This window comes from Sciurus vulgaris (assembly GCF_902686455.1).
Source record: "Sciurus vulgaris genome assembly, chromosome: 5".
Classification (NCBI taxonomy): domain Eukaryota; kingdom Metazoa; phylum Chordata; class Mammalia; order Rodentia; family Sciuridae; genus Sciurus; species Sciurus vulgaris.
The window spans coordinates 117,160,394-117,172,912 of record NC_136465.1 but is presented as its reverse complement, the minus strand read 5'-3'; the positions used below and the strand labels follow the sequence as shown (position 1 = coordinate 117,172,912).

The window sequence follows — 12,519 nt, the reverse complement described above, 5'->3', positions numbered from 1 at the left end:
AAAGGTTTTTTAGAAGCTTATAAACACTTTCTCCATGTGCTGTTTGTCTAAAAAAATACAAGTTCCTTAGTTCTCTTACAAAAATAAAATCCCCTATTCTACTTTAATCCCAGCAATCACCATGCAAATATATGTTGCTTCCCTAAGTAATGTGATACTGACACCCAGTCCATCAGAACATCTTCCAAAAAGCAAAAGTGCTGAATGTACACTCAACTCCTCTCCTTCCTCCAGAAATAGGAAGTTAAAATTATTCTGATTTCATCAGCACTCCAAATGTAGCAAGACACCATCAGTCCTTCATGTAGTCTTCTGAAAAGTCAAGCTTTGGATGTGACATTCACTCATCTCTCCCCCAGGGTAGAAGTCGTGAGCCAATGTGCTTTCCTATGTCTGAACTGAGACATGCTGGGGAAGTATCTCACATAGAGAGGACGAAAATGCTCTTCTTACGCATGATAACTGTTCTTGATTTTATGGTGTACTGCAACTTTCTAACTTGATTCTGGAATTTTCATAAAGTTATTTTGCTCCATATGTTATTGTTAAATTTGTTTCTCTAAGGGAATTGGGAATGGAACTTTTTATTTCATCATTCAGCTAATGTCATTTCCAATGTTGTGTTTTTAATTTCAATTCCCCTTGTTCATTGCTAATATACAGAAAAGAAATTAATTTTTTTATTTTAACTGTGTCAAGAAAGCTACCTATAACCAATTATTAGTTTCATAAGATTTTTCCTGTTGTTGATGATGATTTTTTTTTAGTTTCTATATATAATCATATTATATGCAAGTAAGAATAGTTTGGTTTTGTTCTTCTCAAACAGTATATCTATTTGCATGGTTTTTCTAGGTATATCATAACAAACTGGATATACTTAATAGCATATATTTATTTTCTTATAGTTTGGGAGGCTGAAAGTCAACATGAAGTTACCATTAGAGTTAATTTCCTCTGAGATCACTCTTTTTGGTTTACGGATGACTGTACTCTTGTTGCTTCTTCCTATATTAAAGTCTCTGTGCACATGGCATCTGGGGTGCTCCTCTGTGCCTCCTGTATTCTCTTCTTATAAGTACACCTGTGATATTGAATTAGGGCCCACCTATGGTCTTATTTTAATTTTATTACATTTAAAGGACTATCTTGAAATACAGTAATATTCTTCAGGAAAGGAAGTTAGGGTTTCAACATAAAAGTTTTAAGCGAAATAATTTGGCTCATAAATTTTCTTGTCGTATTGCATTAGCTAATGCTATCAGTTCAAGATTTAAAAGGTGCGAGAGATAAAATCCTTAGCTTGTCCCTAATTGTAGAAGGAAATATTTTAGCTTCATCCTTTATGATGTTAGCTGCAGATTTATAATACATGTTCTTTATCAAGTTGAGGCAGTTTTCTTATAATTTGCTAAGAGTTCATTTACTGTTCATCTGCTTTTGCCATCATCACAAAAACTTGTTAAATTTCAACAATGGGAAGATGCAACTCCTGTATAGTTTTTGCTTATTAATCAGTTAATTTGTTGTGTATATACTACCTATAGGTTTTCAAATCATCCTTTTTTCCTTTAACATTAATAGACTTTAATGAACTACTATAGCATTTTTCCCTGACTTTAAATTTATTTTCTTCAAATGCAACTTCCACAAAGCCCAAGAAGAGTTTCCCTGATTACTGACCACCTGATGGCATTCCATGTTGCTATCTCTAAGAATATCTGTAGCATAGCCCTCTGCATTTTAATTGTCTGTCCAAAGATTTGACTCTCATTAACTTGTAAACTCCATGAACAATATAGTTACCTATTCATGAGCTCAGCATACCAGGACATTTATACAGTAGCCAATAAAATTCATCAAATTTTTCAGAGTGATATTTCATAGTCATGTATTTAAAATACCTGATTATCACAGATACAATTTGTATTATGTGAAAAATCCATGCACATATTGTTGAAGATTAAAAGCAGGATTTCATGGAGAGTTTTGATTAAGGTTTCTTTTTCATGTCTGTCTTTAATCCCTTATTTTGGATTAGTATTTATTCTTTGCCCAAAATACACACTCCCTTCCTATTAAAAAAAAAAATCATCAAATTTAAATAAATATATCCAGAGGGTAGAAGAGTAAATTTAGGATCACATGCTGTTTTGATGACTTCCTTGCTTTTATTTATTCACTAAATATTCCTCAGTGCTAATTAAAACAAGACAAATTGTAAAGATCTCAGGTGAGGGAATGAGTTCTCCCAAATGTTTGCAGTTGTCTATTTTCCACTTTAGTTCTTTGAGTAAGGATCCAGCAACCACCAATGCCTCAAAGCACTCCACAATGCTGACATGCTCAAAATACAATTTTCCAAGTTAACATACATAATGAAGACTATTTATTTCTGTATCATAATTATTGCTCCTCTCTGTATAACACATACAAAATATTTGATCAATGTGAACATTTCATAACCATTACACATGTTAATGAAACTAGTCATAAAATTGGGAAAATATTCTATTTTAAAAAATGGACTTTGGGGCTGGGGATATAGCCCAGTTGGTAGAGTGCTTGCCTCACATGCACAAGACCCTGGGTTTAACCCCCGCATCACACACACCACACAAAAATAGACTTTACTGTCAATTGCCGATGATTATATGTGGAAGGGAAGGAAAACCCAAAGACAAACACTAGACAAGAATTGTTTCCTTTTATTTGCTATTTTTAGTTATACATGACAGTAGAATGTGTTTTGGCAAATTATACATACATAGAGTCTAATTATTCTATGTAGGCTCCCATTTTTGTGGTTGTACAAGATGCAGTTACCCTGGTAGCATATTCAAATACAAAGCTAGGAAAGTTATGTCTGATTAATTCTACTGCCTTTCCTATTCTCCCCACTCACTTCCCTTTGTTCCCCTTTATCTAATCCAATGAATTTTAATCTTCCCTCTCAGCCCTACCCTCCCTTATTTGGGATTAGCATTCACATATCCAAGAGAACATTGGGTATTTGGGTTTGGGGGACTGGCTTATTTCTCTTAGCATGATATTCTTTAGCTCCATCTATTTGTGACAATGCATTATTTCATTCATCTTTATAGCTGAGTAATATTCCCTTGTATATGTATATCACATTTTCTTTATCCATTCTTCTGTTGAATGACACCAAAGTTGTTTCCATAGCTTGCCTATTTTGAGTTGAGCTGCTGTAAACATTGATGTTGTTGCATCACTGTGGTATGCTATTTTTAAGTTCTTTGGGTATAGACCAATGAGTGGGATAACTGGTCAAATGGTGGTTCCATTTCAAGTTTTCTGAGGAATTGCCATACTGTTTCCCAGAATGATTGCACCAATTTGCAGTCCCACTAACATTGTACCTTTCACCTCACCCCACATCTTTGACAACTTTACTGTTGTTGAATTCTTTTATGATTGTCATTCTGATTGGAGTAAGATGGAATCTCAGTGTAGTTTTGGTTTGCATTTCTCTAATTGCTAGAGATATTGACCATTTTTTCATATATTTTTGACAATTTGTATTTCTTCTTCTGTGAAATATTTGTTCAGTTCCTTTGCCCATTTATTGATTGGGTTATTTATTTTTCTGGTGTTGAGTTTTCTGAGTTCTTTGTAAATTGAGGGCACTAATGCTTTAGCTGAGGTAAGGGTGGTAAAGATTTTCTCCATCTGTAGGATCTCTATTCACTTTATTGATTGTTTCCTTTGATTAGATGACTTTCAGTTTGATACCATCCCATTTATTGATTCTCGAATTTACTTATTTTGCTTTAGGAGTCTTATTAAGGAAGTTGGTTCCTAAGCTGACATGATGGATAGTTGGGTCTATTTTTTTTTCTACTAGGCAAAGTATCTCTGGTATAATGCCTAAGTCCTTGATCCACTTAGAGTTGAGCTTTGTGCAGAGTGAGAGGGGTTCAATTTCATTCTAAAACATTGATTTCCAGTTTTCCCAGCACAATTTGTTGAAGAGGCTATCTTTTCTCAAATGTATGTTATAGTACCTTTTCTAGGATGAGATAGCTGTATTTAGGTGGGTGTGTCTCTGTGTCTTCTATTCTGTACCACTGGTCAACATGTCTGTTTTGGTGCCAAGACCATGCTGGTTTTTGTTGCTATAACTCTGTAGTATAATTAAGGTTTGGTATGGTGATGCCTCCTGCTTCACTTTTTGCTCTAAGGATTGCTTTGACTATCTGGGTTTTATTCTTCCAAATGAATTTCATTATTGCTTTTTCTATTTCTATGAAGAATATCATTGTTTTTTAGTAGGAATTGCATTAAATGTGTATAGTGATTTTGGTAGTATGACCATTTTGACAATGTTAATTCTGCTTATCCAGGAAGATGGAAGAACTTTCCATTTCCTGAGGTTTCTTTAAAGTCTTTCTTTAGTGTTCTGTAGTTTCCTTATAGAGGTCTTCCACTTCTTTTGTTAGGTTGATTCATGTGGGGGCTTCCCTGCCCCTTCCTACATGGATGAGAAGAGAGTATCTGTCTGAGGAGGATGTTGGCGTTTTTCAATCTATTAACCCAAAAACATATCTACTCAATAAACACACAAGAGCCAATACTCTTTTTAAATGAGAAGGGGCATGATGGGTCTGGCTGTACCAGCTCTGGCCGCTAACAACAACAACAACATGGAGTCGCCCAACTCTCTTTTACTTATAGACACACATGTAATGGGGGCAAGACTGGGAGGAGTTTCTTCTGTGATGGACAACATAGGGTGGACTTAGGGGAGCCTTTCTCTCAGGGGGGATATTCTAGAAGAAGAGGGAACCACTCCCATGCAGCACCACATTCTTCCTGGCAATCTGGGACAGACCTCTGTGGCTGCTAGTTCCTAGAAGCCAGGCCTCTGCATCCCATGGCTCAACCTAGTCTGATTCTGCTCAATAAGGACGGCTTCCCACAAATTATGTTTATTGAATTCTGTATGTTGCATCCCTGGGATGAACCCCAATTGATCATGGTGCACCATCCTTTTAATGTGTTTTTGAATGCGATTTGTCAGTTTTATTGATAATTTGTGTCAAAGTTCATCAGGGATATTGGTCTGAATTTTCTTTCCTTGATGTGTCTTTGTCTGCTTTTGTTATCAGGGTGATACTAGCTTCATAAAATGAGTATGGAAGGGTTCCCTCCTTTTCTATTTTCTGCAATAATTTGAGGAGTACTGGTGTTCTTTGAAGGTCTTGTAGTGCTCAGCTGAGAATCCACCTTGTCCTGAGTTTTTCTTTGTTGGTAAGTTTCTGATGGCATCTTCAATTTCATTGCTTGAAATTGATCTGTTTAAATTTTCTTTGTCTCCTTGATTCAATCGGGATAGGTCATATGTCTCAAGAATTTGTGATCTTTTTAAGATTTTATATTTATGGGAGTGCAGATTTTCAAAGTAGCTTATAATTATTGTCTGTATTGCAGTGGAGTCTTTGGTGATATTTCCTTTCTCATCAAAAATTTTAGTAATTTGGGTTTTCTCCCTTTGTCCCTTTAGCTTGGCTAAGGGTTTATCAATTTTGATTTTTCCAAAGAATTGCCTTTTTGTTTCATCAATTTTTGAATTTTTTGTTTCAATTTCATATCTGATTTTATTATTTCCTGTTTTCTGTTTTTGATACTGGTTTGTTTTTTTCTAGGACTTTGAGATGTAATGTTAGGTTATTTGGTGATTTCTGTTCTTTTAATGAATGAGCCCAATGCAATGAACTTTCCTCTTAGGACTGCCTTCAAAGTGTCCCAGAGATTTTGAATATTGTCTCGCTATTCTCATTTACCTCTAAATTTTTTTATTTCATCCCTGATTTATTCCGATATCCATTGGTCATTCAATAGTATATTATTTAGTCTCCAGGTGTTAAAGTAGCTTCTATTTTTTATTTATCATTGCTTTCTAATTTCAGCCCATGATGATCTGATAGAATGCAAGGTATTCTCCCTATTTTTGTATTTGCTAAGAATTATTTTATGGACTAAGATGTGGTCTATTTTAGACAATGTTCCAGGTGCTACTGAAAAGAATGTGCATTCATTCACTGATGGGTGATTATATATATATATATATATGTAAGTTATTAATGTGTTTTGTTCTATGACTTCTTTAGTTTTAAATCTGAAGTTCTATTGATAGGTGAGAGAGGTGTATTGAAATCACCAAGTGTTATGACCTATTTGAATCTTGAGATTTTGAAGGATTGTTTAAATGTATTAGATAATGCATTTTGGGGGCATAAATATTTAAGATTATAGTCTTATTGATGTATAATTCCCTTAAGCAGTACAAAATATTCTTCTTTGTCCCATCTGATTAATTCTAATATGAAGTCTACTTTTTTCAGATATGAGAATAGAAACCCCTACTTGTTTGAGTAACCCATATGAATAGTAAGTTTTTTCCCCATACTTTTACCTTCAGTCTTGGATAACTTTGCCTATGAGGTGGGTCTCTTGGAGACAGCATATTGTTGGGTCTTGTTTTTTACTAGTCTGCCAGTTTGTCTTTTGATTGATGAGTTATGTCATTTACATTCAATATTATTATTGATAAATGATTCTTATTCCCTGTCATTTTGAATTATTTCTGGTTTTTAATTTGAAATAGCTTCTTTTTTGATTAACTATTCTTCTAGCATAGTTACTCCCTTTTCTGGTTTTCCCTTTTATTTTCATTTCTTCTTGAAATATTGTATTGAGTATGTTTTGTAGTGCAGGCTTTCTACTCATGAATTTTTTTATCATTGTTTATCTTAGAAGGTTTTTATTTTATTGTCAAATCTGAAGCTTAGTTCTACAGGATATAGCATTTTTGGCTAACATCCATTTTTTCACAGCTTGGTATAGATTATTCCAAAATCTCCTAGCTTTGAGGGTCTGGGTTGAAAAATCAGCTGAGATCTGAATTGGTTTCCCTCTAAATGTTACTTAACTATTTTTCTCTGGCAGCCTTTAGAGTTCTATCCTTATTCTGTATTTTAGGCATCTTCATAATAATGCACCCTGGAGTGAGTCTGTTGTAATCTTGTATATTTGGGGTTCTGTAAGCTTCCTGTGTTTGATGTTCCAATTTGTTCTGAAGGTTTGGGAAATTTTCAGACATTATTTCATTGAATAGATTATACATTCCTATGTTATATCTCTGAGTTCATCTATCTTGATAAATCTTCTGTTTGGTCTTTTCATGTTATGCTCTATTTCTTAGAAGTTCCTTTCATGGTCTCTTAATATCTTTTCTCCCACTCAACTTTATTGTCAGGATTATATATTTTGTCTTCATTGCCTAAGACTCTGTTCCAGGTTGTCTATTCTGTTGGTGATACTTTCCATTGAATTTTTTATTTGATTTATTGATTTCTTCATTTCAAGGATTTCTGTATTTTTTTTTCAGAATCTGTTTATTGAAGTGATTTTTTGTAACCTGTATTTGTTCTTTACATTGTCCTTTACCTCACAGATCAGTTTAACCATGAACATTCTAAATTCCTTTGCTTACATTTCTTCCACTGGGGTATTGATGGATTCTGTTTTTGACATATTTTGATTTGTTGAGGTGATTTGTTCACTTGCTTTTTCATGTTGTTTGTATGTCTACTTATCTGACAGTGGATTTTGAGACAGTAAGGTTTCTGCCTTGTGGAAGGTTTATGGTACCTCACAGTTTGGGGTAAGGGGCAATGGTCAGATAGTAACAAGTGTTTCAAACAATTTGCAGCATTAAACCAAATAGTCCTTTCAATGAAATCTACAATGTTGATTGTTACAATACTCAGAAATTACATGATCGGTTATGGCCCATGGTAAAAACAGTAAATTTACCTAAAGGTTTATGATTTCATGTGATGACCAGGGTTGTATGATGCTACACAAGTGATATATGATGTGATGATTACAATAAGGAACAAAGACAGAAGTAAAAAAAATTAAAAAAAAAGAAAAAGTGGAAGAAAGAACAATGGAGGTTTGCTATTGGCCAAGGAAAAAAGAGAAAGAGAGTCAAAATAGAACAATAAATGAAAGAAAAAATAATGAAAATAAAGATAAAATAAGAAATAGAAAATTTAAGAAATTAAAAGAAATCGTAAAGAAAAAAAAAATATACAGAAAAGAGATAAAAGTTTCAAGAACAAAATCAATATATACTAATCAAACATCTTAGTCTTTGAAACATCAATCCATAAAAAATAACTGCCTTTAAATAAAATAGTAGAAATGAGAAAAAATAAGGATATATGAATATATACAAGTATATAGTTAAGAGATGAAGGTCTTTAAGAGGAAAAGAAGAAGACCTGAGGGTATTAGAAAAGGATTTATACATTCAAGAGGTGAATGGGGTATATGCAAGGGCAACATAGATGTGTTAAGAAGGGAGAACAAAAAAAAAAAAGCAATAATTTTAAAAATAGAAATAAAAGAGATAAAGGAACAGAGAGAAAGCAATCAAATTTGACTGTTGGGAAGAAAAAAGATAGAAGTAGAGACAAGGAAAACAGAGTTGTCAAAGAGCTCAATAGGAAGTCAAGCAACATTTATTAATCAAATACCTAATCTTCCAAAAATAAAAAATTAATTTTTTTAAAAAATTACAATAAGAGCATGAAAAAGAAAAAAAAAGCTACCTTAAGGAAATGCTAAAAGCTAAAAAAAATAAAGAAAAGAAACAAATATGTACATGTGCAAATGCATAAATGTCCATCACTTGTCAATCAGCACACATTCAAAAACAAATCAAAACATAACAAAAAGCAAAACAAAATAGCAAAATAGTCAATGAAAGTTTTTTGTTTTTGTTTTGTTTGTTCTGTTTTTTCCTGCTGTCTGTGCCAAACTGCCTTTCTTTCTCACCTTCCATTCTCAGAGAGATGGTGTGCTGAGGGCTGTGGAAGATTGCTGGCAGCTGACTTCCTGAGATTGTCTTTGAGACTCTCTGTGATAAGATGCAGCAAGTGAAGCTCCCAGGGCAGGGATTTGGGTCCTGTTATTTTCCCAGGTGTTTTTTATGAAGAGTGTTAATGAATGAATGTGCTTCTACGATTGTATTCCAATGCTCTTTCGAAGGGCACCACCCGTGAAATGGGGAAATCTGACCTTCACCAATTATGTTTCTTGGGGATACTGAGGTTTTCTGTTTGTTCTGGCTTCTCAAGGGGGGTTTTTCAAGCACTAAGCTCAATCACTCTGCCCCATTCAGTTTCTCCCTGCTTCTGGTTCTGTGTGCTGTTGGCTGACAGTTCAATGGAGAGGAAGGTGAGGACAGCAGGCACGGGCTTCTCTGGTCTCTGATCTGTATTGTCCCAGGCAAAATGATCTCTGTGCCAGAAAATTTTCCTGATTTGCTGGGCTCACTTAGATCTCTTGGTTGGCTCTGCCAGAATCATGTGTTGGTTTTCAGCCTGGATTTCACAGATCTAAGCTCCTGGTCTGAGTTCTCACCACATTCTCATGGGACACATTTAAGTTTGGCTCCCCGGAATGGTTGGCAGACTTGTGACTTTTATGTACAATAGAAGTTTATTGGGCCAGTAGCCTCTGGGTGGCCCAGGGTGGGCTGCCCCTCTGATCCTAGGTTCCCCACACCAAGTATTCCAGCACTTACAGATTCTTCTCAGACCTTGTATTTCCCTCCACCCCCAGCTCCCTCCTGGAGCTAAGCTTCAATACAGTTCCTAGCCTTGTCTGACGTACTCCAGCTTTTCCAGTGCTCCAGGCTTTCAGTTGGATATTGCGTATCACTGGAGTGTTTTGCTTTCACTCACCTCCCAGAAGTAGTTTCTGTTTGAGTCCTGCGTCACGGAGCTGTGAGAGCCAGGATGTGTTTGCATGGTTATAATAAAATATGGAACATTGTTCAACACTATGGCATACACTTTTGATTCTGTGAAGTAAAATGATACCTCAAGATCAGTGAAAAGGTTCATTGTAAAATTCTTCCCTAACATCCAGAACATCTCCCATATCTGGGACTTTCAGGATTAATGTAACATTTGGCCAAGGGTACATGACCTGGAAAAGCTACTAACAGTACTTTTGTTATATTCAAGAGAATAACATTAATGGTCAAAAGAGGTATGAATAAATAGCCACAGTACAACTGATGTTAAAGAAAATAATAATCATAGAATAGAATTTTTCTTCTCTAGAAGTTTTTTAAGAGCCTCTTTGACATCTTTGTTTCTCAAGGAGTAAATCAAAGGGTTCAACATAGGTGTGTGACTAAGGAGTAACATAAAGAGGCCACATTACTCAGTTCGGGAAACCTGTCAGGGGGGTGAGGTACATGAAGAAGACAGTCCCATACAGCACACTCACGACTCCCAGGTGAGAGCTGCAGGTGGAGAAGGCTTTCTTGCGTCCCTCAGTGGAGCGAATCTTTAGAACCGTGGGCCACAATATACATGTAAGAAACAATAATGACTATGATGGTTGGTAAGATGATGACGGTGGATAAGGAGAAAGAAACCATTCTGTGGATAAAGAGGTCAGAACAAGATAATCTCTGAGTGGGCGAATATCACAGTAAAAGTGGTCAATGGCCCGAGAAGCACAAAAGGATAAAGTAAATGTCATGCTGGTTTGAAGAACTGAGCTTATGCAGCCACAGAAATAGGAGCCAGCCACCAACTGAGTGCAGAGACGTGCTGACATCTGACAGAGTAGAGGAGTGGGTTGCAGATGGCAATGAAGCGATCATAAGCCATGGCTGCCAGAAGGAATCCCTCTGTCACAATGAAGAGTGCAAATAGAAAGACCTGGGCCACACAGCCTGCAAGGAGATGGACTTGCTTTCAGACCAGAAGTTGGTCATGGCCTTGGGTGCAATAACAGACGAATAGAAGAGATCGACAAAAGAGAGGTTGGCCTAGGAAGAAATACATTGGTGTGTTCAGCCGGGGGTCAGTCATGATAATGGCCATCATCCCAACATTCCCTAGAAGGATCATGACATATACAAGCAGAAATATCAGGAAGAGGAGGAGATGGAGCTCATACTGCAATCTGAAGCCTATGAGAATGAAGTCAGTCATTTCTGAGTGATTGCTTGTTTCCCTGTCACCCATGGAAGACACCTGATGAGAGGCAATAAGGCAAAATAACAAATGAACTATTAACTTTGATATTAGCATTAAAATAACCTACACAGTATTCAAATTTACAAAATTATTCTGAATCATTAATTTTGTCTTTGTAGAAAAACTGTGACTTAAATAGAATTCATATTATAAAGATGCATATAAAGGAATTGTTAATTCCATTCTTATGTATCCTGAATTCATCTTCATAACTACCATTAATTGGTTAGACAGCTTAAATAGATTTGAACTCCTTATATTAACAAAATCCATGCAATAATAATATGAGGTAGGTACTGATATATTTTCATGTCTACAGGTAAGGTACAGAGAAATAAAGTCTGTTGAAATCCACCTTCTGTGGCAGCATTGTAATTCAAAGTTAAGAAACTTGTCTCCTGAATCCATTCTCCTAATTCTTCTTAATGGTTATTACTACCATTGCCTCTAAAAAGGAAATCTTTCTGTTCCTTTACCTGATTTCTAGTTGTAATTCATGTTAAATTTTCCTATCTTGAAAATAAATTTCCTAGTTTCTCCAACCTGAGTCAAAATACCTCCCAAGGATAATCGACTATTATCACCATATTTTCAATTAAATATTAAATATTCCTCACATGACAATACCTTGCTAAGACAGGACATAACTTGGTCTCCAATTATTGTCATCATGATATATTCTGTGCCTGGCAAAGTTAAAACTTGAATGATATTGAACAGCAGAATGTAAGGAACGGGAATACTGTGGTGGACAGTATGGTTTTAGGTTAGGCAGGTTTATGTTCCACTTCAGCTTCTCTCACTTTCTGAATGAGCCCTTGATAGAGTTAGTTCCTTATGTGTAGAGAGCATAAGGAACTCTCTATGAGTCTCAAAACAGGAGAAGGCAGACAAGAACAATAGAATTCTCAACGTTTTCTTGTGAAGATAAATGATGTATGTAGATAAATCATTTGGCACCATTTACAGCAAAGATATTCATAAATTGTAGCCATTATTCTTTTAACTGTAATTTCCAAAATAATCAGAGTACTAAAGCAGTTGAAAAATAATAAATGGACAGATGGGTTTTGGGGGATAAACCATTTTATGTTGTGGGAAGGAATCAGAAATCTTTTAAGTTTAAGAAAATGAAGTAATCTATGGGGAATATTGTTTTCCTGAGAAAAAATATGACAAGGGAAAAAAATGGACTGATGTGTTATCATGATTCACGACTGTTTTAAAAATTAAAAATAAACTATGCAAACAGTCCCATCAAAAATTAGGAATGCAGATGTATTTTATCATAATGAAGCAAGACTTTTGATTTAGGTCCTACTTCATGGTCTGGTAGGTGTCGGCTTACTTAAGTAGTGAAGAAGAGCCTCAGTAGTTATAAAATATCATTTTCAAAAACAGTATATTTCATTTATCTCTTTAA

General features: G+C 35.2%; 1 pseudogene across 1 annotated transcript; it reads right to left on the bottom strand.

Moving 5' to 3' along the window:
• Positions 1-10,139: 10,139 nt before the first annotated feature.
• On the bottom strand, positions 10,140-11,099 carry LOC306661949 (olfactory receptor 9K2-like; annotated as a pseudogene). The gene has a single exon. The product of its transcript is annotated as an olfactory receptor 9K2-like (transcript).
• Positions 11,100-12,519: the final 1,420 nt, after the last annotated feature.